The sequence below is a fragment of the Balaenoptera borealis genome (assembly GCF_965194805.1).
Source record: "Balaenoptera borealis genome assembly, chromosome: 7".
Taxonomy (NCBI): Eukaryota; Metazoa; Chordata; class Mammalia; order Artiodactyla; family Balaenopteridae; genus Balaenoptera; species Balaenoptera borealis.
The window spans coordinates 119949995-119975413 of NC_138864.1; the positions used below are offsets into that span (position 1 = coordinate 119949995).

The 25419-nt window shown below is 35.8% G+C and overlaps 1 long non-coding RNA gene across 3 annotated transcripts in view; it reads left to right on the plus strand.

Moving 5' to 3' along the window:
- The first annotated feature begins 308 nt into the window (after positions 1–308).
- LOC309632720 overlaps positions 309–25419 on the plus strand; it is a 293593-nt gene continuing 268482 nt past the window's right edge. For 2 of the 3 annotated variants that reach the window (XR_014247029.1, XR_014247030.1), the window contains exon 1: positions 18489–20538. This is a non-coding gene — a long non-coding RNA (uncharacterized lncRNA). Of the gene's footprint in view, positions 3207–18488; positions 20539–25419 lie in introns of those variants that run through there. The other variant, XR_014247028.1, reaches the window with a different exon arrangement.

Below are 25419 nucleotides of genomic sequence, written 5' to 3' on the forward strand. Positions count from 1 at the left end.
TGTTCTAGTTCTGTCAAAAATGCCATGGGTATTTTGATAGGGGTTACATTGAATCTGTAGATTGCTTTGAGTAGTATGGACATTATAGCAATATAATTCTTCCAATTCATGGATATGGAATATCTTTCTATTTATTTATTTTCTTCACGATTTTTCATCAATGTCTTATAGTTTTCAGAGTACAAGTCTTTCACCTCCTTGGCTAAATTTATTCCCAGACATTTTATTCTTTCTGATGTGATTATAAACAGGATTTTTTCTTGATTCTCTTTCTGATATTCATTGTTAGTGTCCTGCAACTGTAAGTTCTAACAGTTTTTTGGTAGAGTCTTTTGGTTTTCTATATATAGTATCATGTCATCTGCAAAGAGTGACAGTTTTATTTTTTCCCTTTCAATTTGGATGCCATTATTTCTTTTTCTTGTTTGATCGCTGTGGCCAAGACTTTACTACTAAGTTGAGTAAAAGTGGTGAGAGTGGGCATCCTTGTCTTGTTCCTGATCTTAGAGGAAAAGTTTTCAGCTTTTCACTGTTGAGTATGATGTTAGCTGTGTGTTTGTCATAACTAGCCTTTTTATTGTTGAGATATGTTCCCTCTATACCAACTTTTTTGAGAGTTTTTATCATGAATGGGTGTTGACTTTTGTCAAATGCTTTTTCTGCAATTTTTGTGGTGATCATGTGATTTTTATCCTTTATTTTTTAAGGTGGTGTATCATGTTGATTGATCTGCAGATACTGAACCATCCTGCCTCCTTGGAATAAATCCCACTTGATCATGATATATGATACTTTTAATGAATTGTTGAATTTAGTTTGTTAATATTTTGTTGAGGTTTTTTACATCTATGTTCATCAGGGATATTGGCCTGTAATTTTCTTCCTTCTTTCCTTCCTTCCTTCCTTCCTTTCTTTTTTCCTTTTTTTTTTTTTTTTTTTTGTAATGTCTTTGGTTTTGGTATCAGGGTAATGCTGGCCTCATAGAATGAGTCTGGAAGCATTCTGTCTTCAGTTGTTTGGATTAGTTTGAAAAGGATAGGCATATACTTTTCTTTAAACATTTGGTAGTATTCCCCTGTGAAGCCATTTTGTCCTGGATGTTTGTTTGCAGGGAGTTTTTTGACTATTGATTCAGTTTCATTACTTGTAATCAGGCTGTTCAGATTTTCTATTTCTTCCTGACTCAGTCTTGCAAGATTGTGTTTCTAGGAATTTATCCATTTCTTCTAGGTTGTCCAATTTGGTGGCATGTAATTGTTTGTAGTATTATTTTATGATTATTTGTATTTCTGTGATATCAGTTGTAACTTCTCCTCTTTCATTTAAATTTTATTTATTTGGGCCCTCTCTCATTTTTTATTGATGTGTCTGGCTAAAGTTTTATCAATTTTGTTTATCTTTTCAAAAAAACTTCTCTTAGTTTTATTGATCTTTTCTGGTGTTTTTTGATCTCTATTTCATTTATTTCCACTCTTTTTTCATTGAAGTATAGCTGATTTACAATGTTGTGCATTTATTACCACTCTTTATTATTTCCTTCCTTATACTAACTTTGGGCTTTGGTCTTTTTTCTAATTCCTTTAGGTGTAAAGTTAGGTTGTTTCTTTGAGATTTTTCTTGTTTCTTGTGGTAGGTCTGTACTGCTATACACTTCCCTCTAAGAACTGCTTTTGTGGCATCTGACAGGTTTTGGAAAGTTGTGTTTCTATCTCCATTTGTTTCAAGGTGTTTTTTGATTTCCTCTTTGATTTTTTCATTGAGCCATTCGTTTTTAGTAGCTCGTTATTTAGTCTCCATGTGTTTTTTGTTTTGGTTGTGGTTTTTTTTTCTGTTTTCTTCCTGTAATTGACTTCTAGTTTCATACTATTGTGTTTGGAAATAATGCTTGATATGGTTTTAGTATTCTTAAATTTATTCAAACTTGTTTTGTGGCCTAGTATGTGATCTATCCTTGATCATGTTCCATGTGTACTTGAAAAAAATGTGTGTTCTATTGTTTTGGGATGGAAATTTTTGTAGATATTTGTTAAGTCTATCTGGTTAATGTGTCATTTATGGGCACTGTTTCCATGTTAATATTCTGTCTGGATAATCTATCCTTTGATGTAAGTGGAGTATTAAAGTCTCCTACTGTTATTGTGTTACTGTCAATTTCTCCCTTTATATCTGTTAATATTTGCTTTATATATTTAGGTACTCCTCTGTTAGGTAGACACATGTTTATGAATGTTACAACCTCTTCTTGGATTGACCCCTTATTGTTATGTAATGCCCTTCTTCATCATTTTTTATAGACTTTGTTTAAACTCTATTTTATCTGATACAAGTATTGCTACTCCATCTTTCCTATTGTTTCCATTTGCATGGAATATCTTTTTCCATCCCTTCACTTTCCGTCTGTGTGTGTCTTTAGCTCTGAAGTGAGTCTCTTATAGGCAGCATATAGATGGATCTTTCTTTATCCATAAAGCCATCGTATACTTAGTCATTTACACTTAAAGTGATTACTGATAGCTATGTACTTACTGCCATTTTGTTACTTATTCTCTGGTTGTTTTGTAGTTCTTCACTGTTCTTTTCTCCTTTTAAGTCTTGTCCCTGTGGTTTGATTTTCTTTTTTGATATGTTTGGGTTTCTTTCTCTGGTTTTTTTTGTTGTTGTCTATTGCAGGTTTTTGGTTTATTGATAAACTGATAGTCATTTAAGTTCAAACACATTCTAAAAGCTCTACATCTTTTATGTCCCTTGTCACACTTTATGCTTTTGATATCATATTTTACATCTACATGTGTATTTCTTAACTACTTTTATAGATATATTTGATTTCATGACTTTTGTCTTTTAACATTTATACTAGCTTTTAAGTGATTGATCTAATGCATTTACTATATATTTGCCTTTACCAGTGAGATTTTTTTTCCCTTCATATATTTTCTTATTTCTTGTTATGGCCTTTTCATTTTCAGTTAGAGAAGACCCTTTAACATTTCTTTGTAATGCTGGTTTAGTGCTGCTGAACTCTTTTAGTTTTTCTTGTCTGGGGAACTCTTTATCTCTCCTTCAATTCTGAGTAATAACCTTGCCATGTAAAGTATCCATGGCTGTAGGTTTTTTCCTTTTATCACTTTAAATATATCATTTCACTCCCTTCTTACCTGCAAAGTTTCTTCTGAAAAGTCAGCTGATAGCCTTATGGGAGTTTCTTTGTATGTACTTTCCTTTGTACTCTTTGTTTTTTCTCTTGATGCCTTTAAAGTTCTCTCTTTAGCTTTAAAATTTGCCATTTTAATTATGATATGTCTAGATGTGGCTCTCTTTGGGTTCATCTTATTTGAGTCTGTCTGTGCTTCCTGGACCTGGATATATGTTTCCTTCCTCAGGTTAGGGAAGTTTTCAGTCATTATTTCATGAAATACATTTTCTGCCCCTTTCTCTCTCTTCTTCTTCTGGGACCCCAATTATGCAAATGTTAATATGCTTGATGCCATCTCAGAGGTCTCTTAAACTATCATCATTTTCTTAAAACCTTTTTTACTGTTCTCTTTGGGTCATTTTCACTATTCTGTCTTCCAAGTTGCTTATGCATTCTTTATAACCTAATCATCTGCTGTTGATTTCCCCTAATGCATTTTTAAAATTTCAGTTATTGTGCTCTTCAGCTCTGATTCGTTCCTTTTATATTTCCTAATTTTTGTTGAAGTTCTCACTGCATTATTTCACTCTTCTCCTGAATTCAGTAAGCATATTTATGACCATTACTTTGAATGCTTTATCAAGTAACCCACTTATCTCTGTTTCATTTTTTCTTTCCCTGCCCCGGGGTTTGTCTTGTTCTTTTGTTTGAAACATTTTCCTCTATCTTCTCACTTTGTTTGACTTTCTCTGTCTTTATGGAATTAGGCAAAACAGTTACTTACCCTGGTCTTAAAGTTGTGTCTTTGTGTAGGAGTGTCCCTATGCAGGCTGTGCCCAGTGGCTTTGGCAGGAGGGCTGAAGCTGAAGCAACTGAAAGCTGGGGCTTTTTCCAGGGCACATTGGGTTGTCACCTTGGCAGGATGGGCTGGATTCAAAGTCTGGTATGGGCTGGGGCTTCTCCTGGAGTGCACTGGTGGCCACCGCCTTGGCTAGGCTGTCTGGAGCAGGGGACTAGAGCTGGAGCCCAGAGTGGTCTGGGGCTTCTCCCCTGATGCACTGAGGGCTGCCAGCTTGGGGGGGAGTAAGGATGGAACTGGAGCCTGGTGTGGGCTAGGGTGCTGAGTTGGTCTCAGGAGGCTGGCTAGAGTGCCTGCTGTTTTTTAATCTGTTGCCTCTTCTCTGGGACTTGGAGAGAATAAATCTGTTTGTGTGCCTTTTATGAGCAAAATCTCAGTTCTCTATAGTCCTCTGGCTCTCCTTGTCATAAGCCCTTCTTGTTTCCAAAACCATTTAAGGGGGCTTATCTTTCCAGTACTGGGCTCCAGGTCTGGAGTACCCAATGTGGGGTTCAAACCCCTTTCTCCTAAGGGAGGACCTAACTAGATCACTTCTCTTCCCCTTCTACACATTTTGGTGTGTTCTTTTCTTTATATCCTTAGTTTTAGAAGAGTCATTCTGTTATTCCTCAAGTCAATCTCAAGAGAGAGTTGTTGTATATATGTATACCTGGAACATATATATATAGTTGTAGTTTTATTGTGTTTGTGGGAGGAATTGAGCTAAGGGTCTTCCTACTCTACCATTTTGATACCCTATTTCTGGTTTTGTAAATTTTCTTCTATTTGTTGTAATTATAGTGACATGTGGTATTCTACTTTTTAGTTTTGAGAATTTATCATGTTTTAATATCTGTTGTGGCTGTTTCCCATCATCATTATTATATTTTTTAATTTACTGATTGAAATTTTACTTTTTAATTTTCCCCAGTGAAGTTTGGAATAAGATACCCTTTCTCTATAACAATAAATACATATTAGTATATTTATTTGTTTTAAGTTTTATAAATGACCTTGGTAAGAATGATGTGGTATTGGCTTCCTGCCTAAGACAATTGTATGGTTTCCATTTGTTCAAGTGATTTTTTGAATTTTTAGTGGTGTTTAAAAAATTTCCTCATGTATGGTTTACATATTTCTTGTTAAGCTTGTTCCTATATATTTTATATTTTTGGTTGCTACTCTAAAAACAATCTTCTCTTTTTGTGCCTTTTTAAAACTTCCTTACAGTTTTGTTTTGTTTTTTTGTAATAATCTTTCAATATATTCTTGCCTTTGCCAGGTTATGGTCATATCTTCTAAAACTAGAAGTTTTTAACTAATTTTTTATTTCTAACTATATTGGCTTATACCTATAGTGAAATGTTAAATAGTATAGATAATAGCAATAAGTTTTTAAAAATTTCCCCTATTTTTGATGGAAATGCCTCTAGTATTTCATATATATGCATATATATCATATATATAATCCTACTTATATGTGAAATTATACATAAATATATTCATAATTTTAAAGTTGGTTTTTCCTATATAATTGAATGATTTCTGTAGAATGGGTTTTCAATTTTGTCAAATACCTTTCCAGTACCTTTAAGTGTAATCATATAATTTTTGTGTTAGCTCTGTTAGTAAGGAGAATAATAGCTTTACATTTCTTAATATTGACTCACTTTCCAATATGAGAATAAACTCCAAATATTCATGACTTTATTCTTTTAACATACTGCTGATTTTTGTTCAGAAAGATTTTATTTCGTATTTTTGCATCAACATTTGTAAATATAAATAGTTTCTCACTCTTCTTGGGTGTGACAATTCTACCTAGAATGTTAATAATTATCAAACAACCACCACCAAAACAAATACACATACACATCTAACACCTGTTTAAAAATAATTTAAAAAATTGATTTATTGGTAAGGGCATAGAAATGGAGCAGAGTGACATTATTTTCCTTAATACTTATCTTTATTTCGGGAGGGATTATGCATAGGGAGGCTTATAGACTACTTTGGGGTGGGTGGCAAGGAGAGGAATAGGAATTTGGAACTTGTAGGTTGGAGGAAGAGAGAATGACGCAGGGTCATTATCTGGTAAACCCATGGATGTCTAGCCTGAAGGAAAATTCTAAGTGGGTGTTCCTGTGATAAACTTGTAAGAACTGAGGTACCTTGTATGGTTTTAAAATTCATTCCCTCTGCCACAGTGTGTTGTACTTTCTCCTCCAAGATGCCTAACCTTTCTTAATCTGCTGACACAACAGCCTTGCATCAGTCACATGAGAAACTAAGGGCAGGGAAGTGGAGAGAAGTGCAGCCCCCTCCCCTGGGCCCACTTTGGCGGGAGTATCACCTTATGGAAGAATCCTAGGGTGAGACCAGGCATGCAATGTAGCCTAAAACAGAGAGTCACACTTAGGAGTCAGGAGTAGGTGTGTGAACTAGTTTAGGAATGAGTGTGGAACAGACCATCGTATCTTGAAATGCTATGGGAAGGTGACACTTGAAAGGTAAAGAGGCAAAAATGTAGCCAGGTGATAATCAAGTCTTCTCTTGCATAGCATTTAAGATCGGAATGTCACACTTACATGCATAATTTCAGTTGAACTTTATAGGCATTTAGTATGTTAGGTAGAGCAAGCCATATTGTTATTTTCTAGATGAATATTATGAGAGGCATGTTCTTGGTCCAAGGTCACACAGCCAGCAAGAGATGAGACCAGGTTTATGTCTAGGTCTTCTGAATATCTTCAGTTTATTTTTAATAATAATTAAGACATATATAAACTATGTGTGCCTAAGATAACTCTTCCACAATCACCTTGACCTCTAACCTGAAGTGGGATGTGTTTGGCAGTATTCAGCTATCATGAAACTGATGTAATTCTTGAGACCTTCCTAGTGGTTCCTGATCAGTGCCAGCTAAAATCCTAAATTAAGAAGTGGCATTGATTCCCAAGAAAGAAGTTAGACCTTGATTTGCTAAAACTCTGATTACACTTAAGATGCCATTTCTCTGCAAATTTAATGCCCTTCAAGGTATTTTCAACCACAATCAAAGTATGCTTTCTTGCTTTGAAAAATGATGATGCTAAAAGTAATTCAGTAAAAATCTCTGATCATTGCCACTTTGACAGGTATGGATCAAAGGAAATTTCTTTTAGAGAAAGTAAGTTGCTCAATGATTCAGTAAGCTGAACTTTAAAATGTGCTACTAGTAGTCTACGAATATAATGCTATGCGTGGATGGCACCTCAGATTTCCACTTGGCTGCTTGCAAAGATTAATGACCAATGTCACAGGCATGAAAGAAAAATTGTACTGATTCTGGATAAATGCACAGCACACCATATAGTTTCCCTAAATAGCACTTAAGGTTTTTTTCCCCCTTGTGTAAAGTTATATTTTTAATCCTACCAGTAAGTGAGAGCATATTCTAGACTCTCAAAAAGCTTCATCAAAAATATATTGTACATTATATGTCATCTCAGTAATCCCTGCCCCCTTTTAAAACTAGGATGACCATTTTGCATTCCAAAATGCCTATCTACAATAGGATATTTTTGACAAATGTGCTCTTGACATATTGTTCAGAAACAATTTTAGAGTGCAAGTTTTAGACTTTCTGATTATGAAATAATGAGAGTCCTTTAAAGTTCTTTAGGCATTTAAGAAGATGAAGTGCTATCCTCTGAAATCTACCACTCTTTTTAGTAGTATACTCTTATGACTTATATAAGGTTTTAAACTGAATAGGCAAATTACCTTTACATAATCTGCTCCTCAATTGCTGGCTTTAGGAGACTTGTTACAATTAAATTATTTTTCTTCTAGTTTTACATATTGGGCTACAGTGGGCTTCAGCCAGTGATATAGCCAGTTCAAATGATGCAAACGAATTCTGCTTGTGGCAATACTTAAACCATTTGTAGGGTTTACAAAAAGTAGAATCTACAGGAATATACTTTCTTAACTTTCTTTATACGGCCAAACTAAACTATTACATGCTAATGAACTTTATACTAAAGAAGGCCAAATGGCTGAAATAATAGTTTCATTCTATGTTAAAAAATGAAGAGATTTTAAGTTAGGCCTCTTTACTTTTTTTTTTTTTTTTAACATCTTTACTGGAGTATAATTGCTTTACAATGGTGTGTTAATTTCTGCTTTGTAACAAAATGAATCAGCTCTACATATACATATATCCCCATGTCTCCTCCCTCTTGCGTCTCCCTCCCATCCTCCCTATCCCACCCCTCTAGGTGGTCACAAAACACCGAGCTGTGCTATGTGGCTGCTTCCCACTAGCCATCTATTTTACACTTGGTAGTATATATAAGTCCATGCCACTCTCTCACTTCTTCCCATCTTACCCTTCCCCCTCCCCGTGTCCTCAAGTCCATTTTCTATGTCTTCGTCTTTATTCCTGTCCTGCCCCTAGGTTCTTCAGACCATTTTTTTTTTTTTTTTTTTTTTTTAGATTCCATATATATGTGTTAGCATATGGTATTTGTTTTTCTCTTTCTGACTTACTTCACTCTGTATGACAGACTCTAGGTCCATCCACCTCACTACAAATAACTCAATTTCATTTCTTTTTATAGAGAAAAACATAGGCGGAACACTCTATGACATAAATCACAGCAATATCCTTTTTGACCCACCTCCTAGAGAAATGGAAATAAAAACAAAAATAAACAAATGGGACCTAATGAAACTTAAAAGCTTTTGCACAGCAAAGGAAACCATAAACAAGGTGAAAAGACAACCCTCAGAATGGGAGAAAATATTTACAAACGTATCAACAGACAAAGGATTAATCTCCAAAATTTACAAGCAGCTCATGCAGCTCAATATCACAAAAACAAACAACCCATTCCAAAAATGGGCAGAAGACCTAAATAGACATTTCTCCAAAGAAGATATACAGATTGCCAACAAACACATGAAAGGATGCTCAACATCACTAATCATTAGAGAAATGCAAATTTACTTATTTTTGAACTAACTTTTCTTAATAAAGGAAATTTCACCCCATTTAAATAACTCTATTATAGTTAATATACCTAAAAATCAATTCCAATTATTGCTAATTATGATGATATATTTCAATATTAAATAACTGCTGTAAAGTGAATATAATTGCTTGTTTTCTTAAAATATTCTTTTATTTTTAATAAGAAATTTAAAATCTATTAAGTTTTTGTACAAATAAACAGTGAGGCTCCTGAAGGCAGGAACTCTCACTTTTTAAAAGTTTCTAGTGATGCTTATGGAGCTTAGAAACACACTTTGTATTGAAGGCTGTGGGTGGACAAACCAGTGAAAGATAGTATGCAGGTCATATCTGGGTATTCTGAGGGGTAGAAATGCATCTACCTTTGAAACAGTCCCTTTTCCTAATGCTGCTCCATAGGAGACGTCACTGAGTTTCGCCCACTTTCCTACGAATTTCCTACAGTTTTCATGGAACTGGGGTCTACTTGGGTGGGACCCTGGTCATTCTCTTCATTCTTGCCAGCTTCCTTTTCCCAGAGCAAGACCTTGGTGTTCTATCCTAGCCAGTGGCTGGGGTCAGATTATCATACTAAGTGAAGGAAGTCAGAAAGAGAAAGACAAATATCATATGATATTGCTTATATGTGGAATCTGAAAAAAAAAGATACAAATGAACTTATTTACGAAACAGAGACAGACTCACAGACTTAGAGAATGTACTTATGGTTATTGGGGGGAAGGGTCGGGGGGCACAATAGACTGGGAGTTTGGGATTGACATGTACACACTGCTATATTTAAAATAGATAACCAGCAAGGACCTACTGTAAAAAATAAAAAACAAACAAACAAACAAAAAACTTGATAAATTGCATGGAAATCTAGCATCTCACTTTCCTGATATTATTTTAAACATTATGACTGATTAGACTCTCAGCAGTTAATTCCAAATGAAGATAGGACTTTCTGAATATGGCCAATAACATGGATTTTTATTTTAGCTTTTGCTTTGGATCTGTGATGCAAAGTTGGAAGTACAGAGCACTTCATAGCAAGGGCTCCCTCTGGTGCTCACAGATACCATCTTTTTCTCAGTGTGGTAACAAGTTGATACCCACACTAGAATTCCTAATCCTAGACGGGGAGCAGTCATGGAAGGCTGACTTACAACTGTAAGAGGAAAGTGGGTCAACCATAGGATGTGCTATGACGCTTTGGTTGCCAGTATTCAATATTCAAAAAGAGAAGCAGAGGAGAAGAACCAATAAGTTATCTAAGGGGACTTGGTTGTCACACTTTTCCTTTTTCTCATTACCTTTCATCTTTTTCCAAATAGGAACAAGAAATCAAAAAAGTAAGGCTAAAAACTATTTCTGCTTCATTAACATTGATGTGGGTCAGGAGTATATGTCACCTGTTAAAAAGAATTCCATCAACAACATCCCAACTCCCACTTCCAACAACAGCTCACACTTGCATGATGCTCACTGTGTATCAGGCACTGTTCTAACTGCTTCATATATATTGACTCATTTTGTCTTCACAAAAATTTGTTCCTTCATCTGTAAAATAGATTAACAGAGGCACAATACGGGGCATACTTCTTAAGGGTTGCATGACTATTACGTAGTGAAGAAGGGTTTCGGTACAAGCAGTGTACAGTTGAGGATCTGTGCACTTAGCAATGTTACTGTGCCTGAGGGCAAATTCTCTTTGAATTTAGTCTATTGGGGTCTGGTAATCTTTTTTTTTTTTTTTTTTTGAAGTGAAACTTTGCTGGTTTTTTTGTTTTTTTTTTGTTTGTTTGTTTTTTAATTTTATTTATTTATTTATTTATGGCTGCATGGGTCTTCGTTTCTGTGCGAGGGCTTTCTCTTGTTGCGGCAAGCGGGGGCCACTCTTCATCGCGGTGCGCGGGCCTCTCATTATCGCGGCCTCTCTTGTTGCGGAGCACAGGCTCCAGACGCGCAGGCTCAGTAGTTGTGGCTCACGGGCCCAGTTGCTCCGTGGCATGTGGGATCTTCCCAGACCAGGGCTCGAACCCGTGTCCCCTGCATTGGCAGGCAGACTCTCAACCACTGCGCCACCAGGGAAGCCCGGGGTCTGGTAATCTTTGTTCTCTGCTGTGAGATGATCATTGCACAGGAAAGCATACACTTGCAGCTGAGCCAGTAAATGATGAGACATCTAGCAGGTAGCAGGAAAAATGATTTTATTGATATTACTTATCATTGTGTGATGGAAATAAGAAAGCATCAAACGTTACACAAATCACCTTTAATTAAAGTCGAAGCCTCTGACTGAACACCACTTATACTTGGGCTCTGAGGTCCCAACTTAGCAATAGATGGGAATAAACTCTTGATTCACTCGAAAGAATTAGGTTGAACAAAATTCTGCTGAGTCAACTGTTGATACCCACAAACCACTGACACATGAAAAATAATTATGGTAAGTGAAAGAAGCCAGAGGAGTGAACATGCTGCATTATTCAATTCACATCAATTCGATTCATGCAAAATTTTAGAAAAGGCAAATAAATCCATAGCGACAGGAAGCAAATCAGTGTTTGCCTGGTGACAGGGGACTGGGGGATGGGCGGGGGACGTAGGAAAAAGATTACAAAGGGACCCAAGGAAATTCTTTAGAGTGGTGTATGTGTTTGTTATCATGTATCCATATGTATACTTGGAGTAGGTACAGGTTGTTGTATATCAATTACACCTCAATAAAGCTGTAAAAAAATTAAGATTAAAACGAAGAAAGGACATTGAAAGCATTGACCACAATGAGGCAGGTTTCTCTGACCCACCCGTACTCTTCTGCCAGAATCAAACAGAGCTGATGTCTTGTGAGTCAGGGAAGCTATTGTGTTTTGGGGAATTCTCTTGGGACAGTCTCTCCCATGAGCTGGGTTTCTATGCTCCTTGAAATGCTTTAATGATTTTCAGGAATAAGGGAGGGAAGTATGGGTAGAACATTCTGTTTTACTTGGGTTTCTGGTCTCAAGCCTGCTTTTATGGCTCTTACGACCCCTGCCAGCCCCACACCCCAGTTCATGTTCCATAACCCCTTCAAACGGTCCATGCCTTTATGCGGCAGTTCTAGCTAGATGCATGCTGGTGGGTTACTCCTATACCAACAATGAATACACAGTGTGTATACAGCATAAATGGACCAGTGCAACATGGTCTATTGCTTCTTAATGCTCTATTTCTAGCTGTAATAGGTACTTAGCAGTAAAGCCTCTGAAAATGATTTGTATCATATCATTTTTGCTTATTGCCCAAGAGTAGCCTACTGCAGTTTTTTGGTATTCTTATGAGTCCAACTCAGGTAGGCAGATTTTTTCAGCTTTTAAACATAAGGAAGAGAGCATCTTAATTTTATTGGAGTTGCTAATGCTGTTAACAGCTGTCATGACAATAACTTTTATGAGAATAAATGCTTTCTGACAAAAATTTACTTATTAGCATACTCCTGAGAAGCTCTCCATCAGATCAAACTAAACCAAATTTGTCTCCTGCTTGATACAATACCTCCTCTGCAGCCTTATTTAGATGTCTGGAGCTCTCAGGACAGCCTCTTGTTTTATTTGGAAGTATCCTGCTCAAGCAATCTTAGTCATTGCTTCCATACAACTAGATTTAACACCAAGTTGTCCTTTTTTTTTTTTTTTGCAAGTTATTCCCATTTTATTTATTTATTTATTTATTTTTTATACAGCAGGTTCTTATTAGTTATCTATTTTATGCATATTAGTGTATACATGTCAATCCCAATCTCCCAATTCATCCCTCCACCAGCACAGCCCCCCCTTTCCCCCCTTGGTGTCTATACGTTTGTCCTCTACATCTGTGTCTCTATTTCGGCCTTGCAAACAAGTTGTCCTTAATGTGTGCAAGAATACAAAAATACACCCCATAGGAAAGGGACAATATGCTGTATATTAGGAAAGTGACAAATACAAACTTTGCTTCTCTTATTTTTGTCATTCTTTCTAAGGCAGGATATTGGGCCAGGTATTTTTCCTTGCCACTGCTTTGTATTGCTCTTCATTGTTTCCTTGACTTCATGGCACATCGAATTATCCGTCCCTGCAAAACTTGAAAATCCATGCACTTTTTTCAGCAGGTATAAGAAACAAAAAAATCTTCTTCTTGTCTATTTTTCTTCTAATTCTGGCAAACGTAAACAGCACTTCTTTGAATGGGCAGCACTTCTGTTTGCCCTGTGTATTTTCAGCTGTCCTTGAATTCTTTGTTTTCCTTCCTTTAGTATTGGAAGTTAGTAACAATGTTATTTCTGAAATATTGTTCATGTTTCATTTTTCAAACATTGAGAAAAGTGTCAACTTGTGCACTTTATGCATTAGGAAAAGGGATTTGGAGATTCAATATTCATACAGCACTTCACAATACATTCTCTCTACTATGATATCAATTCATCAAATGTAGAGAATCGCTTTAAGTACGTAAATAAAAATAGCCCCCAAATGAGCAGTCATAAACTTCCAAAATAGTATACATTGACATTAAGATCCAGAAACAATGAAAAGATGAATATAGTACAGCTAATAAAGTGAAATATCTCAAAACTAATAGGAATACAAAAACAAAAGAAGTGAAAAAAATTAACATTATGAAAAGCCAGAAGCTAAAGGTAGAACATTCCAGAGAGATCCCTAGTAAGGACTAGTGAGAGATCATTAAAGCTGATGAATGTAGTGTTTTTGAGGGTTACAGCAGGGAGTCGCCATGAAATAATGAGTTATAGTATCTTGAGCTCTATCACTCCCTGAGTTTGAGTGAAGTACTTTTGGAAGTACTTTTTAGTTTCAGGTGCACAGCAAAGTGAATCAGTTATACATATGCATATATCCACTCTTTTTTAGATTCTTTTTCCATATAGGCCATTACAGACTATTGAGTAGAGTTCCCTGTGCTATACAGTAGGTTCTTATTAGTTATCTATTTTATATATAGTAGTGTGTATCAACTTTTTAACACATGGAAACTTCACCAGAGCTGTGTTCACTATTCAAAAGTGTACCATACAAAATGGGACTTTCTTGGCTCCTTCCAAAGGGGTTTAACTAAGAAGTGGCAGGCTTTTATTAGGAAACATTATGACATAACAAGCTATCCCAATGCATATATCCCAATGCATATACCCCAAGTACAGCTAGTGTGCCTGGTGTAAAGTAGAACTTAGTAAATTACACTTTTACTGTGTGAAAGAATACAAAATATCTAGTGTCAACACAGAACTAGGAGTTTAGAAGGACATACACCCTTTATTACGTATTTTTCTACATGTCAGTTGACTTAACAATTCTCAAGAGAAGGCAACCACAGAATAAACCTTGTAGAACAAATAACTGTAAGGAATTCAGAGCTGACAGTTAATTTATTAAATGTTCTGTGTTACAGAGTATAAATGACAACATTACACCCAAACACTAATTCCTAACTTTATTATTTGTATTGTACCATGGTCATGTTCTTGCTTTAAATATCTTGCAAAGCAAAGATCTTTTGAATGGGAATGTTGTCTTTTTAGACCTGGGTGAACAGAATCATTTTATTAGGAGGCAACCATTGTTGTTTGTAAATGTGATTCTATTTCTTGCTAATCCCTTCAAGAGGCTTATTGCTTCTATTTAAACCTCTTCTGCAATTTTTTTCACCTCTGGAAATTTTTTTCCTCAACATAGCCTAAATAATTCAGTTTTAAGTATTCAGAGACTTGAAACTTAATGGCAAAACACTTGAAAACTTTTGGAAATCATTTTGATTAAACATCCACATTTTCTTTATGCTTAATGGTTATTGATGTTAAAGTACCATACCATTAATAAAAGATCATAAATAAAAGCACTTATAGAGGAGAGGAGAAACAAAATTAGAAAACGGTCTTAGTAGGGTGAATTATTGAATGAAAATAATATCTTCTTAAAATACATCAGAATTTCTAATGACAAATCAGATTTTCTTTCTTTTACAAAAATTACTGGACTGTATTAAAGATGCACTTTGTGAAAACATTCAGGAGGAGAGGATAGAGCAAGCTTTATGCAATTTTGATATCTAATAAACCTAGTTCTTCACCCAGGTCCCATGCCCTCCTCTCTCACCTCATGCACCTTGAACTTTACGTCCTCTCTAATCTTATCTCGTAATACTCTTCTTCTTTTTCTCTTATAGAGGAAATGCATACAATATAGAATCTCTCCTTTTGTTTAAAGCTATTTGAAATAGTCCTAACATATGGGGCACTTTACAGAAGATTGCTCGTTAAATCTAAAGTGCCAGAAATAGACATTTTCTCCATCAATACCCACTTCATTTGAATTCAATGCCTTCAGAAAATGAGAAGGAACATGATGGATTTTTTGTGGGGATACGGAACAGGGTCTTTGTTGTATCTATTTTTCTGTTCTCAAGGGAAAACGGGACTCTTTTTGGGTGTCCTTTGAGACCTAGGGTACCCCACATTGAATTTATATTGTAGGTATAATTTACTTAGTTGGAGGTAATTACAAATAATTAGCCATTAATTTTTCTCCTATTCGTTTTCCTTTCATAACAAATAATGGTAGAGCACTAAGATAGTTTCAACATGAATACTCACTGACCTGGAATACTCTGAGGACATTTCAATACCACCACATCATTGTATGTCACCAGAACTCGTGGGCAAGCCCAGTTGCCACTAACTACTTACTATAAAACAGGGACAGTAACAGCTCAACAACAGTATCTATTTTTCCCTTCTTGCATCATTGTTTATCCTGCTCTGTTTTTTCTTTACCTTCTTTCTTCTCTTTCCCTTCAATTGACTCTGCTCTTTCTCATCTACAATATCACGTTATTGTAACAACCTTATTGTCTGTTTCCTAACACATCCTTTCTTCTGAGCTCTCTGCAGGCTAGTTTTGCTCCCATGTGCGCCACTATAATTGTTTATTCACTCAAATACTTAATGAGCACCTACTATGTGACAAGCACTGTGCCAAATGCTACAAGCCATAATGAACAAGACAAAGTCCTTGAACTCAGAGAGGTTACAGCTTAGCTATTCTTAGGTTTCCAAATGCTTAATTCAAGTCTCTTCTTACTCAAGTCATCCTCCTTGACCCCTGCTTCTTTTGATTATTTTGTTCAACCTCTTTTAAAAATCCTCTTTGTTTCACTTCAATGGCCTCCCATTAAGTAACTCCCAAATAGAGCAGGAAACTTTGATGTGACACCTATGTAATTGGTGTCATTACTTTATAATTTCAACTTTTCTTCTTATGACTCCTCTGCCCTTAGCTCTTCTTCTGTTTTTCCTCTGAAGGAGAGTCAACTCTTATCTTTAAGCTCATAATTCACAGATCTGAAACATCTTATTTTACAATTTTTCTATTTCCATTTGATTACTGGTTTCTCAAAATACAGCCCCCACTCCCTCTCCAAATTTGTTTTCTTTTTTTTTTTAGTAATTTTGCTAGTCTTCCCTTTACTGAAATAATCTCAGTTCTAGTTTTCTGGGTGTATCAGTGTCATCACTCTTGTCTCTGACATAGAGCTTAAAATCTTGAATTTATGATTGGCTTGCATTTGCTACAGCTTAATGATTCTCAAGCTTTCTCTTTTGTCCCCTTTCTTTAAACATAATGAAACACTCTCTCCTTGAGTTGAGAATAACTAATATGCACAAAATATAATATATTTTTGGTCTAGTTCTCATCAGTCAAGATAATTTTGAGTTCTATTTATGTACTTTGAATTTTAAAAAATCAACTTTTTACTCAAATGTAAAATTATTCCACAATATCTATTATGCTTCTTAAAAGACACACACACACACACACACACACACACACACACACACACACACACACACTGTTCAGACACTTCATACACCCACAAGTGGAAAAAGACTTTTTCTTCATTGCATAACTTTTCCCATTTCCATAATCTCCCAGCTGAGAATCACTGTTTTACCTAATCACTCTTTTTTTTTTTGACTGACTGCTCAATGCTTTTATTTATTCCTTTAAAAATATTACTCTAATATAATTTATACAAATAATAGAAATGAAAGCACTGCATTATAAGTCCACAGTGAGGATAGATTATAAGTATGGACAAGAATTCATCCCCTTTTTTCATTTACATTATAAGTGTTTCTAATACATAAGACATTTTACTTATATTCACATAGGGCTGCTTTAAAAAAATAAACTTTTTATTTTAGATCAGTTTTAGATTTACATAAAAAATTGTGAAGATATTTGGGTTGCTTCTATGTCCTGGCTATTGTAAATAGTGCTGCAATAAATATTGGGGTGCATGTATCTTTTCAAATTATGGTTTTCTCAGGATATATGCCCAGGAGTGGGATTGCTAGATCATATGGTAGCTCTATTTTTAGTTTTTTAAGGAACCTCCAAACTGTTCTCCATAGAAAAGAGTGAAATAAGGGCATTTGTAGTGATATGGATGGACCGGGAGATTGTCATACTGAGTGAAGTAGGTCAGACACAGAAAGAAAAATATGGTATTGCTTATATGTGGAATCTAAAAAAACGGTACAAATGAACTTATTTACAAAACAGAAGTAGAATTTCAGATGTAGAAAATAAACTATGGTTACCAGGGGTAAGGAGGGGAGGGATAAATTGGAAGATTGGGATTGACATATATGCACTGCTATATATAAAAAAGATAACTAATAAAGACCTACTGTGTAGCATAGGGAACTCTACTCAATACTCTGGAATGACCTATATGGGAAAAGAATCTAAAAAAGCGTGTATATATGTATATGTATAACAGATTCACTTTGCTGTACACCTGAAACTAACACAACATTGCAAATCAACTATACTCCAATAAAAATTAAAAAAAAACAGATGGGTGAAATGTAAAACAACACCACCCTTCTCACTAAATTTTGTTTTGAAAAATAATTTTTGTTATTAAAATGTTACATTAAAATATAATGGATTTATATTGTTATTTTAAATGAATAAATAAATTTTTTTAAATGAAAAAAATTGTGAAGATAGAACAAAGAGTTCCCATATACTGCACACCGATTCTCCTAGTATTAACATGCTACATTAGTTTGATACACTTGTTACAATGAATGAACCATTATTGAAAAATTCTTAAATAAAGTCCATACTGTACTCATCAGATCTCTTAATTTTTTTTTTTTATAAATGTATTTATTTATTTATTTATTTATTTATTTATTTTTGGCTGTGTTGGGTCTTCGTTTCTGTGCGAGGGCTTTCTCCAGTTGCTGCGAGCGGGGGCCTCTCTTCATCGCAGTGCGCGGGCCTCTCACTGTCGTGGCCTCTCCCGTTGCGGAGCACAAGCTCCAGACGCGCAAGCTCAGTAGTTGTGGCTCAAGGGCTTAGTTGCTCCGCGGCATGTGGGATCTTCCCAGACCAGGGCTCGAACCCATGTCCTCTGCATTGGCAGGCAGATTCTCAACCACTGCGCCACCAGGGAAGCCCCTTAATTTTTATCTAACGTCCTTTTTCTGTTCCATGGATCACTTCCAGAATACCATATTAGATTTAGTCATCATGTCTCCATTGGCCCCTCTTGGTTTTGACCATTTCTTAGACTTTCCTTGTTTTTGATGACTTTGGCAGTTTTGAGGAGTCCTGGTCAGGTATTTTGTACAATGTCTCTCCATTGGGAATTGTCTGGTGTTTTTCTCATGATTGAACTGGGGAAAAAGATGACAGAGGTTAACCACATCATATCAAGAGCACAGAATATAGCATGATTTATCACTGTGGATGTCGACCTTGATCACATTTGTCAGGTTTCCTCCACTGTAAAATTTCTCTTTTTCCATACTGTATTCTTCGGAAAGAAATCACTCTGAGCAGTCCACACCCAAGGAGTGGGATGTATGCACAGAAATTATTTGGAATTTTTCTGCATAGTAGATTTGCCTATTCTCCTCTATTTGTTTATTTATTTAGTCCTCTACTTATATTAGTGTGGACTCATGGATATTCATGTTATACCTGGAGAAATAATCTAATAGTACTTTATTTTGTTGCTTGTTCAGTTGGCTACTATGTCCCTTAACAAATCTCAATCCTTGTGAGTTTTTTTTTTTTTTAAGCATTTTCTTGCTTTCTGCCACTATAATGCTCCAGGCTTATCTCATATATTTTTCACTCCAGTCCTAGAATTAGCCATTTCTCCAAGGATCGCTGGTTTATTTTCTTTCTTATTTTAAAAATTAGAAACCAAGGTCTGATCATAATCAACCATTTAAAAATATCTCTTGGATGGTTTTTCTTTCCTGGTAGTATTAGTTTCACCACCTTAGGTTGTGGTCCAACAGACAATATTTGTTAACTTTCATACTTTCTTGATGAAAGCTGCTAGAATAATATTTAAATGATACTTAAAAAAATTTCCACTGAGTGCTTCGATTGATAGATGTGATGCACATTGACTTTTTAACCAGTGCTAAACTCTTCAACGTTCATTCAAGAACTGGCTCAGTTCTTGGGTACGTGTTAAATATTATTTCCTTTCTAAACATCTAACCTATTCTCTAGTTAGGCTGACCTTTTTGCAGACTCACAAATGCCATATCTATTCCTGCTTCTGTGCTTTTGTTTATGCAGTTTCTGTAGTAGGATTTTCTCAGTTTTAGATTAAGTTCTAGACTCATCTCTATATACTAATTTCCAGATTTTGTTACAGTATCTTGAATATGCGTAGGCATCACCAGCTTGGAGGTACAAATGAGGGCACATTAATATATGTGCCCAACTAGAAATTAGTCAACTTATACTCCTACATGCCAGGGTGACAGCTCCACTTCTCAAGGTTCCCCCCGCCCCCCCATCCTCTAGGCTCTTAAGAAGTCTTTTGAGCTATAACACTAACTTACTAACACAGTCAGTTTCTTGGGCTTCTTCCTAAGAAGTGTTTGAGCCTCTGACAGGCATTGCCTATGAAATGAATAATCGAGCACCTCAGCCCTTCAGAACTGACTCTTGTAGGATCTTGTCACGGTAGGGATGCTTGGGCTTTATGGTGCCATAGTGTCTATATTGTCTGAGATGAAAGATCTGATAGAGGAAAATTGAGAATAATTGAACATTCCTGTATTAGTCAAGGTCCAACCAGTAAGATATTTAATTAGGATCATTCAAGGCAGGCTTATTTACAATGAGTCTTATGACTGAGGTGTGGGCAGGACATTAGGGAGCCACAGTAGTGCAGGGACCTGGAATATCAGCAGTGGAGCTGCTACCACTCCTAGGGCCAAAGTGACAAGGGGATGGAGACAAAGTTATATCAAGTAGGCTGCCTTGAGTAGAGAAGGGGCTTTGGTAGAGAGATGACCAACATAAGAAAAGGAATCAGTGTAATACACGGTTTACAAGTTGATGATATGGACTAGAGACAGCAGAGAATGAAAATAACTAAAGAACCAATGTTCCCTCCCTTTCTCTGATCATTCTAGAACTCCTCATTGGCCGACCTCAATTGGAAACAAGAAGCATCGTTATCCTGTTGATGCAATCCATACAGGTAAGCCTCAGAGGCCCAGAACAGGATGGAGAATGATGGAGAGTGGTTGCTGAGTAGACTGTGAAAATATTTGGCACTGCCAACCTTGACTATTCACATCTGCCATGTATTAAGCAATTAGGTACATTTCTTTTAATACTGACTGACAATTGTCATAATTAGCCACAAACCTCAGGGTGTCATAAAAGGCTAAATTTCATACTGATGCCCTTTGAATTCAAAAGAAAATTAAAATGTCACTTAATAAAAATAATAATGGCTTGTACTTTGTAATAGCACTTTATAATCTTAAGTACTTTTACATGTATGGTCTCATTCAGTAGATGTTTGTTAAACAATAAATAACATCCATTGGTCCCATAGTATATTCTGGATGCTATTGTGAAAGATTTAATTCCAAGAACTCCAGGAGGGAGTCTACTTTATAGACACAGAAAATGAGACACAGTGAGATTATCTAAGTTGCCAAGTAGTAGAGCCTAGAAATAAATAGCCTGCCCTCAAAATCATGACAAAATACTGGTGCTTTTGACATGCACAGTGAGAATGGAGAGTAAATGTGGATTGATAGTTATTTTGCATAAGAAAAAAAACTGAGGGTTGAAGAAGATAAGATGAAATGCTTTAGGTACTTTTGAGTAAAGAATTTAGCACTGGGAAATAGTCTTCTACTCTAAGTTCAGAGCCCTTTTCATTATTTCTCATTTGTAAGAAAGATTTCTTTGGTGGTCATGATGAATTCATGTTTCCAGATATTGTTAGAGCTAATGTAAAAAAAAATCAAATATAAGCAGCTAAACATAAAAAGATATATTCTAGTTTTTATTTAACAGACAAAAAATATGGAATTGAGTTCATTTCATTTAGATATCCTTCAGTAGCTCTCCTGGCAATGCTTCCAAATTTCCTGTGGTGAGTGGCCTGATGTCATATCACTTTTATATCATAGAGTATACAGACTTCTTCCTGCTTTCCTTGGAGAATGAGAGATGGTACTACCATGTAACACAGCTGTGTAGAGCTGCAGAATCTATGATATTCTGATGCCCTATACATTGTTTATGAATATTCCAATTAAACAAACTATTTCAACCATTTTCATAAGACCTGTTTGTGATCCAAAGTTTCTTACCTTCAGCATGAACATGGAAGAGCTTGAGTTGATATTTGGTACATATGTTCTTTACTTATTAATATTCTCTGTTGTCTCTAGCCCAATGTCCTTAAGATTCATATTCCTTAATATGCCTGTATATCTTGAGATCTTACAATCTCTGTATTTTAAAAAAATTCATTTGATTCAACATATCGCATTTTTATTTTTTAAAGCCAACCCATCTTGATTTCTTTCTTTGAATTATTATGTACTTCAAAAATTGGTCTGGTCTCACCTTGTACTGAAAATGAGTATTTACTCTTTAGGATAAAAATCAAAAGGGGGAAGGGGCAACATAGGGGTAGGGGAATAAGAGGTACAAAATATTGGGTATAAAATAAGCTACAAGGATATATTGCACAACACAGGGAATATAGCCAGATTTTATAGTAACTATAAACGGAGTATAACCTTTAACATTATGAGTCACTCTATTGTATACCTGTAACTTATATAATATTGTAGAGAGACTATACTTCAATTAAAAAATCAAAGTCCTTAGTACAAACCAGTAGACATTACCTAACGCTATCATGCCCTCTGTTACTGCTCCCCACTGTACTCTACCTAGACTGGCCTTCCCTCAGCAACCCACATACATCAAATCTCCTTTTCATCCCAGGGCTTTTGTACATCCTCTTTCCTATGCTTGAACTGCTCTTAGTATCTCTCATTGCTTGGCTAATTCTCCCTTCATATTTCAGATTATGCATTAATATTAGTTTCTAGAGATCATGTCCATGAACTCCCAGTTTTAATATTGAAATATTTCTTTAAAACACCACAATTTATATTTGGCAATTCAACCTCTCCATTTATATTAATTTATGAATCTGTGTAAACTTTTATTTTCATCATCTATTGCTCCCATGGACAGTAAGCCCCATGAAATCAGGGATCATATTTCCTCTGTTCAGCACTTTATAGGTGATATAAAGCATAAGGATCAGAACATAGGAGGCACTCAATGAATAGTGGCTGGGTGACTGAATGACTTTTGCTTGTCAACTAGAATTCAATATTATCTGTGGTAGGAATAGTACTTGGAGTCCCTGTAATATCTAAAGATTTTGACTTAATCAATCTTCAGCCCATGTCCTTTTCTGTCTCTCTTCCTTTCCCCCAAATCTTATCTACTCTCTGCCTTGGTTGATCTGTTATATGAGTGCTTTCTTGGACTACATTCAGCTTCTCACCTCTCTTCTGCCATTTTAATCTGCCCTAGAATTACACACTTAGTTTATCTTCTTTCCTTTCTGATTTTACAATTTATTTATTATTCAAATCTCTCAGGGATTCATGTTATTTCCCCAGATCTGCCTTTTGAACATGCATGTTTCCTTCCTCCCTCCCTCCCTCTCTTCCTTCTTTTCATCCTTTTTTCTGCTTTTGTTTAAATTCTGAGACTTTGTACCTATCATTACCCTCCCATTGCCCCCACCCCTGACACATTCGCTTAACAAGCAAGGCTACTCTTTCATAATTACATCTTGGAAGCATTCACTTTTAATTAGAATGGCTATGCATTCATACCCACAATGTCTGAATTGCCTCCCCCCTAATAGGCATCCTCCCATTCACAAATGCAAGCACAAGTGTCCTATTCTCTTCTGTGAATAGAAGACTTAGGGAATTTCTCCAGGATCTGTATTTTATTCACTTTTCTAAAACTAATTGTTCCATGTTGCCTGGCTTCTGTGATAGCCTCTTTATTTTGTGTCTAGACTTTGCCTATCTCTCTCCCTTCGGAGCTGACCCTTTTATTTTAGTCTTCTCTTACCTTCCGTCCCCAAATCTTTGATTAACCAAGTTCCTCCTGTAATACGCAGTCCTTGTTCTCTAAACCTTAGCCACATCAGAGCCCTGGATTAGAGCCCCAGGTCTCCTGCCCAAGATGAGTTCACACCCACAACAGGACAGTCTTTCTTCTCTAACATTGTGTATAAGAAGTCAACAAAAGCACATAGATAAAAAGAATGAAAGTTGTGAGGAACTGGTTGAAATGGAAAAGCAAAATGTAGGTTCTGCATGAAATGGATCCTATCCTACAATTTCTGAATATTATAATTAGGTTTTATAAATTTTTTCCAATTTAACTGTGTGACAATCTTAAAAATATGTGAAATCATCCTCTTAAGTGAGAATATGTCTATATAACTTCTGCAAAATATATATTAATTCCTGCTGTAAAACATATTCTATAAAAGGTTTATAGATTTAAAGGACTCACCCCAGAGATGGGTCATTTTTTGAGATTAACAGCCTTGCCTGGAACATGGGTACAAGCGGAGGCCACATACCATAGGTGTAAATATTTTTAAAATCGAAATAAAGCCAGAAAACTATTTTCTTGCCTAGACAAAAGTCTTCCATAATGGACTGAAAGGCCCTGTTTGAATTTAAAATTCTTGGCGTCTTATAATGACTTGCAGGATTATGGTGGTCTCAGTCCTCTGGCTCTTCTGTCTTTTCTTCCTATCTTTGCTGGGCCCCACACTGTGAGAGACCTCGTGCACACGTGTGGACACAAAGCCCACATGCCCGAGCTCTTTACACACCTCTGCATATGGTGGCTCCTTGGACCTAGGGATAAGTACATCTGTGACATGGCCTCTCTCAGGAGAATAGACCTTGGGAAGAAGTCTGCACATGTCCTGTATGTAGCTTTGGGATATTTGGGCAGTGGTCTCTGGCTCTAGGAGTCTGAATTATAATCTAGAAAGGTACTGGGCAACTTGAAGTGGGAACATCACTTTGATTTATAAACTCTTCCTGTTTATTGGAAGAGATATAGCCAGTAGAGGTTTCAAGAATCAGGGCAGGAAACTTTCTTCCTGGGTTGAAGGGTGGATTGGTCTTTAGGACTTATTAAGAACTTCTGCTTTGCAAATAAACCAAGAAATTTATTTTTCTTCATCTAGAATAAGAATTCAGTGGAAGACCTTGGATTGGGTATGACTGTTTAAAAGATAAAAAGACCATTGTGTTTTCATTTCATAAAGGCCTCTAGAAACCTTGTGTCCATCATCAAAAATCAAATGACGTATAGTGAAATTAGACAAAGCTGAGTGCCAGTAAAAATGTAGAGTAAGATTGGCCCTGAATGCAGACTAAATTTCCTTAAGGCTTAGGGACAGAAATTCTTCAGGAAGGGTGTAGGAAATTTAGTCTTAATATAAAATAACCTGAGGTATAAGGCAGAACTTTAGGACTACTTAATAAGAGTCTTCATCCTTATTAGGTCTACATTCAGAGAAATTTGATAGGGCCAGAGAACTGAAAAATACAGTGAAACTCAGGACTAGAGGTGATATTTAAGTCACATTTAGAAAGAGCAGGAAGTAGCTTGGGTGAGATTGAGAGTCTCAGTAGATTTCACAACAGAACCCATAGAAGTCACCTCATATTAGAATTTGCTCAGACGGAATTAGGAAAGAAATTGGTAGTCATTGGAGGGTATCCGAGTCCCTAAAAAATTATGCTAACCCTAAGATATTAGGAAATCTGTTACTAGATTTCTGTTACAAATTTAGAAATCTTCCTTATAACTATTCATTCATTTCTGTATTATTTAAATTTCTTAGTAGAGTTCTTACATCACCCAAAGTTCTTTGTTTAAAGCACCAAAATTTGACTTAGGGAAACTTTAACATAAACTTAATTTACTGAAAAAAAATTGTATAGCTTACAGAAAAATTGGAAAGGATGAAGAACATGGGTAGGAA